Source organism: Argentina silus (genome assembly GCF_951799395.1).
Source record: "Argentina silus genome assembly, chromosome: 1".
Classification (NCBI taxonomy): Eukaryota; Metazoa; Chordata; class Actinopteri; order Argentiniformes; family Argentinidae; genus Argentina; species Argentina silus.
The window spans coordinates 3,929,923-3,937,422 of record NC_139655.1 but is presented as its reverse complement, the minus strand read 5'-3'; the positions used below and the strand labels follow the sequence as shown (position 1 = coordinate 3,937,422).

Below are 7,500 nucleotides of genomic sequence, written 5' to 3'. Positions count from 1 at the left end.
TTGAGGTGGTGGGCTGACATCGAAGCGGAAATGTCTGCAAGACACGCAGAGACACGTGTTGCCATCTGTGAGTCAGGAGGGGGGAAAGAGACAATGAGTTGAGCGTCATCTGTGTAGCAGTGGTAGGAGAAACCATGTGAGGAAATTACCAAGCCAAGAGATTTGGTATAGAGGGAGAACAGTAAGGGCCCTAGGACAGGGCCCTGGGGGACCCCAATGGTGAGGGCTCGTGGAGAGGACAGCGATGCTCTCCACATCACCTGGTAAGAGCTATCGGCCAGGTAGGATGCAAACCAGGAGAGTGCAGAGCCAGAGATGCCCAGTTCTGAGAGGATGGAGAGAAGGATCAGGTGGATTACAATGTAGAAGATTGTGTTGTTGATATAAGATATATGATGAGAGATGAGAGTGGTCAGGGAAGCCTAATCCCATAGTTCTATTCAATTGTCCTGTGTGTAGGCCTGGTTTGGCTTGGTTGGGTTTGGTTAGGCCTGGTTGGGTGTGTTTGGGTCTTGGTTCAACAGCCAGGGGTATGGGTCAGTGAATGGCGGAGTGTCAAGAGAGATTAGCCGACGTGCACTGGCCTCCTTTCTGATTAACTACTGAGGCTGACTTTAATATGGGCCTGCCACCTGAGCCCAATAGCCATCCTGGTTAATTAATACTATGTGGACACACTCCATTCATTCTTAATGCCAGGTTTCTGATACACCTCTCTGTAATGGCGCAGCAGTGTAGCTGGAGGGGTAGGGCTGTGAAGCAGGGCAGGGCTGGGGTCATTTATCAAAGGAACAGCCCCTGATGGGGTGGGGAATAACATTCTTTGAGTTCTCTCCCTGGCCTATATTTGTATTTGCTATTTGGCATTTGCTTTTACCCCCTTTGAGGTAATTACCCAGTGTAAAATCGTCACAGTACAAAGCCTCGCTTCGCTGCCCATCTGCCACGTGCCTGCCTGTCTGTCTCTCTGTACAGTACTGTCGATGTGTTCCACAGTGGTCCACTGTGTAGCCATACCTCCAAATCATGTTGTTCTCACGCCTCCTTTGGAGGTCTGGAGAATTTTAGATCAGCTGATCTGACGTGGATTGAACTGGGCGGAGCGATGGCATAATGTGCTCATAATATCATTGGATGTTACATTCCAAGAACCCTCCCCCACATGCCCGTAGAACGGTTGCTTGCTGTTATGTATGTCGTCTTTTCCGACGGGGTAGGACTACTTTGCAGAGAGTTGTTGCCTATGGTAGCTTTCAACATTGAAACAAATGGAAGAAAACCTGAAGGAAAAACTAAAGTCAGTTTTTCAGGAGCTCCACTTCGTAGTTACTTTCTGCAAAGGATTTGCCCAAGCTTTCCAAACTAGGAAAGCCTGGTATTAACGAGGTTAGTTCCATTGGAATAACCAGAACCTGACACAGAGGTTGCGTCTAAATCTATACGTACTGTACTAGAGTCAAGCAGACTCTACCAATTAAATGAGAATAGTGCTAGACCACATAGAGCAGTCCTTCAAACCCATATATTTACAGGGAACAAAGTGAATTCACTTAAATCCCATGTTGGTAAATTGGACGACCATGTTGGTAAATTGAACTGGAATAACACAAGGTACTACTATGTTATTTCCCCAGTGCTGTTGGGATGTTTACTCCTCTCCTCTAAGACATTAATAGGGTCCTTGGGGAATAGGAGGGATCCTGGGTGGCCTGGGCTGAAAGCTGCTCTCTGATCTCTGGTAGAGTGACGGGGTGTTAAGTGGTTAGGACGCTGCAAGGTGGTCTCCCCTCTTAAGTTCTGTCTGAGCCGCTGTACGACACTGAATAACAGTGTCGTAATGTCTGACCCGAAGCTTCATTAATGAATCATCAAAGTGGAGGAGAGTGTGTGAGAGAGAGAGTGGCCATTTAACAGCTGGGGTGGTATCCACCTTACCCTGTGGGAACGCACACACACACACACACACACACACACACACACACACACACACACACCGCAGGTTATCTGACACCAAATACAAGACTGAAAGTCTTCGGCATGTTGTACCCACAGACATCCATAGGAATGGGGAAATACATCTCCATTAGCAAGATTTGAAATGGTTGTTTTCAAACCAAGAATATGTAAAAGGGAAAATGGTTGGCTTAACACACAGTTCAGTTAGTGCTTGTTGATTAACACCTTAACATTATTGCAATTCTCTCCATCGTTTGATTATACAGTGCATTCAGAAAGTATTGTATGTAAAGTATGTAACTTTTTCCACATGTTACAGCCTTATTAAATTAAGTTTAAATTTAAGTTAATTAAATTAACATTTCTAAAAACCTGTTTTCGCTTTGCCGTTATGGGGTATTGTGTGTAGATTGATGAGGGAAAAAAAAGAATTTAATCAATTTTAGAATAAGGCTGTAACATAACAAAATGTGAAGGGGTCTGAATATGAATGCGCTGTATATCAATAGGGATGTTTAGAACACAGCATGGTACATTTTCCAACATGCTGTGCTGCATATTATGAATTAATTATCTTGAATGGTTTCTCCTGAGTTAAAGAGCTACCCTGTAAATTAATCTATCAATCAATCAATCAAGCAGTCACTCAGTCATCCTGACATACACTCACAGAATACTTTATTAGGAACACCTGTACACCTTCTCATGGTGGAGGTGGTGTAATGGTGTGGGGAGTGTTTTCTTGGCACACTTTGGGCAAGAATCATTTGATGCCACAGTCTATTTGAGTATTGTTGCTGACCATGTGCATCCCTTCATGGCCACAATTTACCCATCTTCTAATGGCTACTTCTAGCATGATAATGCACCATGTCACAAAGCAAAAGTCGTTTCAAACTGGTTTCATGAACATGACAACGAGTTCAGTGTTCTTCAGTGGCCTTCGCAGTTACCGGATCTGAATCCAATAGAACACCTTTGGGATGTAGAATGGGAGATTCACAGCTTGAAAGTGCACCTGAAAAATCTGGAGGAATTGCATAAGGAATTCCAGAATCTCAAAGGAATGTTTCCAACATCTTGTGGAATTAATGCCACGAATAATTGAGGCTGTTTTGAGAGCAAAGGGAGGCCCTACCCAGTATTAGTATAGTGTTCCTAATAAAGGGAGGCCCTACCCAGTATTAGTATAGTGTTCCTAATAAAGGGAGGCCCTACCCAGTATTAGTATAGTGTTCCTAATAAAGGGAGGCCCTACCCAGTATTAGTATAGTGTTCCTAATAAAGGGAAGCCCTACCCAGTATTAGTATAGTGTTCCTAATAAAGGGAGGCCCTACCCAGTATTAGTATAGTGTTCCTAATAAAGGGAAGCCCTACCCAGTATTAGTATAGTGTTCCTAATAAAGGGAGGCCCTACCCAGTATTAGTATAATGTTCCTAATAAAGGGAGGCCCTACCCAGTATTAGTATAGTGTTCCTAATAAAGGGAAGCCCTACCCAGTATTAGTATAGTGTTCCTAATAAAGGGAGGCCCTACCCAGTATTAGTATAGTGTTCCTAATAAAGGGAGGCCCTACCCAGTATTAGTATAGTGTTCCTAATAAAGGGAGGCCCTACCCAGTATTAGTATAATGTTCCTAATAAAGTGCTCACTGAATGTACGCAATAATGTCCACCTGAGACTAAATGATCCACTTCAGATCAGACATCAGCAGCACTATCGGGGGCGTATTTTGATCTTCTCAGCCTGACTGATGGAATAGCACCTTGAAAGATTAATGTAGCACTTAGAGTGGGTGTAAACCAAGCACAGCTCCTAGTGTTCCTGACTTACAGTTGTCATCAAGACCAAGGAGTCTTCTCGCCAATCTTCATTGTGTAATGGAAGTATGCAGCGAGCTGCATTTCCTGCAATTCTCTGTGTAACATTGTGTTTTCTCTGTGTAAAGATTGCTAAAGCATCCCCTTACCAATAAAGTTATAAGCTATCTCACTTGGGAGACCTGGGATAATCCCAAAAAAGTACTTTCAAAGATGTAAATTCATCATCACTGAATGAAATAAGAACTGCTCAATTCAAAATGGCAGCAAGTGGCTCTTTAGTCATGTTCAGAGTTCAGAGGACTACAATAGCTGTAGTAATACCCTTCACTGAGACTGTCAGGGTCCTCTTCAGTTCAGACAGATCCCTGGCGCTGGGTGAACAACCACTCTACCCAGCCTCCTTAGAGTAGTCCTTGTTAAAAGACAACACTAATAGGTGGAGGTAACCATGCTGGCTGTTTCTGTGTCTTCTAAGCGCTGGGTAGAATGGAAGAACGAGAGATAACGAGGACTTGTTTCTGGGGTTTTGTCTGAGGGAAGGTGCTTGCTGTGGCTAGAATTGCTAAACGTACAATAGCTGCTTTGAAACACTGAATGATTCATCCATTGTCATGCCCAGTGTAAATGCTTTTAAGCTAAGACGTACAGGGGTGTGATGCGTGATCATAAAACAGTTATGATGAAATAGGCACGCACACACACACGCACGCACGCACGCACGCACGCACGCACGCACGCACACACACACACACACCACACCACACACACACACACAGGTACTGAGCTTCAACATGAAGGTGAAACACAGTACAACATCACAGAAATTATTTATAGTTATTTTTATTCTGCACAGCTACAGCAACAAAGCTGGTGAGAACAGTCAAATCCATGTTGTTGAGCTAATTTGGACCGCAGGAGATGGAAATGTCATTGCACTTCACAGTATTACAGTGGTGCATAGCTAATGCAGTTCATACCAGGCCACTAATGCAAATTCCACTGACAATAATAATGTTTTGTTTCAATGATTTTCTAGATGAAGTGTTTATGCAAGCTTTTGTACAGGGTTATTATCGGAGATACTGAATTATCACTGTTACAGCAACAGCACTCACTGTTCATTGGCTATTGGGTATTGGGTATTGGATGCTGGGGCAGCACTGCCATCAAAAGCAAAACAAAACCAGAAAGGCAGAAATGTTCCACTAAATTATAGTAAACCATTAGGTAGGATTACGGTAATTATATCAAGGCACAATGCAAACGGCGGCCTAAAGACCCTTTAGTCCCTCGGTCTAAAGGGGAGAGCCGTGCCTCGTCACGCTGAGGACCTGTGATTGAGGGTGGTGGAGGAGCTTGTGTAAGGCCTCTGTGCCGCTGTGCTAAAAGCTTGTTTCCTGCGGCTCTCAGTTCGATTGCGCTGCCTGATGAGATCCTCAGATCAATGCAGGGCCCGGACCGTGAGGCACGCAGGACGGAGAGATGGAGAGCCCCTCCTCTCCTCTCTCCTCTCCTCTCTCCTCTCCTCTCCTCTCCTCTCTCCTCTCCTCTCTCCTCTCCTCTCTCCTCTCCTCTCCTCTCCTCTCCTCTCCTCTCCCCTCCTCTCCTCTCCTCTCCTCTCCTCTCCTCTCTCCTCTCTCCTCTCCTCTCCTCTCCTCTCCTCTCCTCTCCTCTCCTCTCCCCTCCTCTCCTCTCCCCTCCTCTCCTCTCCTCTCCTGTCCTCTCCTTTCCCCTCCCCTCCTCACCAGTCTTCCTCAGTTCTCCTCCCCTCTCCTCTCTGGCATTTCAGCCCTCATTAAAACCGGAAAGTCTTCCCTGCTCTATTCCCTCGCCTCATTGCTGTGGTCTTCTTTGAGTGTGCGTGTGTGCGTGCGTGCGTGCGTGCGTGCGTGCGTGCGTGCGTGCGTGCGTGCGTGCGTGCGTGCGTGCGTGCGTGTGTTTGTGTGTGTTCCTCTCTATGTCCGTTGGGATAAGAGCAGCAGAACCTCCTCAGGGATCTCTGCTGATCCGATAGCCGTATAGTTCCCTTTAATATCACAGCACCAGGCTGTTCCAGCCCACTCCCAACCAGTGGACCAATCTGTAAATGGATTTGTCAGATCCTCTCTCTGTTTCTATTGGCTCCCCCACCCAGAGGGGTAGCTGGTTATTGGCAGACTGTCATTGTGCCTGGCTCTGCAGGTCATGTTATACTTGTTAGACGGGGGAAATTATCGACTGCTAAAACCACAGAGGGAGTGTACATGTTGCCATAGAGCTCTGAGAGCTGATCACTTCCTAAGGTGCCGTGGAAACACATTTACAGGTGGCAGGTGGCCTCTCTGATTTGCTAATTGGTTTGGAGCGTGCAGATAAAAATACGTGGAAGAAGAAAAAAACTCACTTCCGTCCATACTCTTCTCCACTGTCCTTTCCTCCACTATCCACTTTCTCTCTCTCTCTCTCTCTCTCTCTCTCTCTCTCTCTCTCTCTCTCTCTCTCTCTCTCTCTCTCTCTCTCTCTCTCTCTCTCTCTCTCTCTCTCTCTCTCTCTCTCTCTCTCTCTCTCTCTCTCTCTCTCTCTCTCTCTCTCTCCTGTTCTCCCCCCCTCTGCTTCCTCCTCTGCCTTCTTAATCAGCCACCGGCTTGTTAGCTCAGTTTCAGTTACAGGTCTGTGCCTCCCTCTCCCTCTCTTACTGATTTAGAGCTTGTTAATATTTCAGCCCTCGTGAAACATTCACATTCAGTTGCTCCCAGTTGGTTTTGCTGTTCTGATCTCTGTTGGCACTTAAACCCACTCCACTGATAAGTAGGCATTTAGCTATTTTCCTCATGATATTCTTTAATTCAATTTCCTGAAAAAGGGGGTAATTTCCCAAAGTGCTCTTGGTTTTAAATGTCCCTGCATCACACCTCATCACTCACCCTAGCGTACCCAATGAAGGGGCGGCCGCCAGGACTACCACTTGAAACTGGGATGGGGGACGATTGACAGACGGAATTGCAGGAGTGTACACACAAGCAGAGAAAGTCACGTTGGAAGAAATGTACGCACTCACTGCAATGTAAGTCGCTTTGGATAAAAGCGTCAGCTAAATGGCGTATATCTCTGCTCTTTTTATCCAAAGCGACTTACATTGCAGTGAGCGCATACATTTCAGTATATATGGTCCCAGCAGGAATCAAACCCACAACCTAAGCGTTGTTAGCGCCATGCTCTGCCAACTGAGGACCACAGAGATGCGTATGTGTGTGCATGCGTGCGAGCGTGTGTGTGTGTGGGTTTGTGTTCGTACGCGCGTGTATGTTTGTGTGCGCATGTGTGTACGTGTTTGCGTGCGCATGTGATGGGTGTGCACCACGTCTCGCTCTGATGAAGCCATTCAAACTTTCCTGAGCATTTGATATACGAAGTAAGAAGACAGCTGTCCAATTTTCTTGTCTGTGGCCTCGATCTTACAAGCGGTGGCACTATTTTCAATTGTGTATCAGCTGCTTAATTTGCAAGGCCTCTCTTTTATTTGATGGCCTGGAATGGGCAGGCGAATGTGATATTCCATATCGTCATTATGACACCAGTCTCATTAGTAATGTTTCCACTGTCAGAGTCGCTGAGGGGAGGGCAGTCACACTGACTCACTGTCCTCTAAACTCACTGTTCTTACTTTCTTACTGACAGCGAGGGCCAGGTCCCCACATCATACTGACTGGGACTTTAAAGGATTAATTACCTTCATATAG

General features: G+C 45.8%; 1 protein-coding gene across 1 annotated transcript in view; it reads left to right on the top strand.

Moving 5' to 3' along the window:
- Positions 1–7,500, top strand: part of kcnh2b (potassium voltage-gated channel, subfamily H (eag-related), member 2b) — a gene marked incomplete at both ends in the record, with an annotated part of 157,519 nt that overhangs the window by 36,700 nt on the left and 113,319 nt on the right. The window lies entirely within an intron of this gene.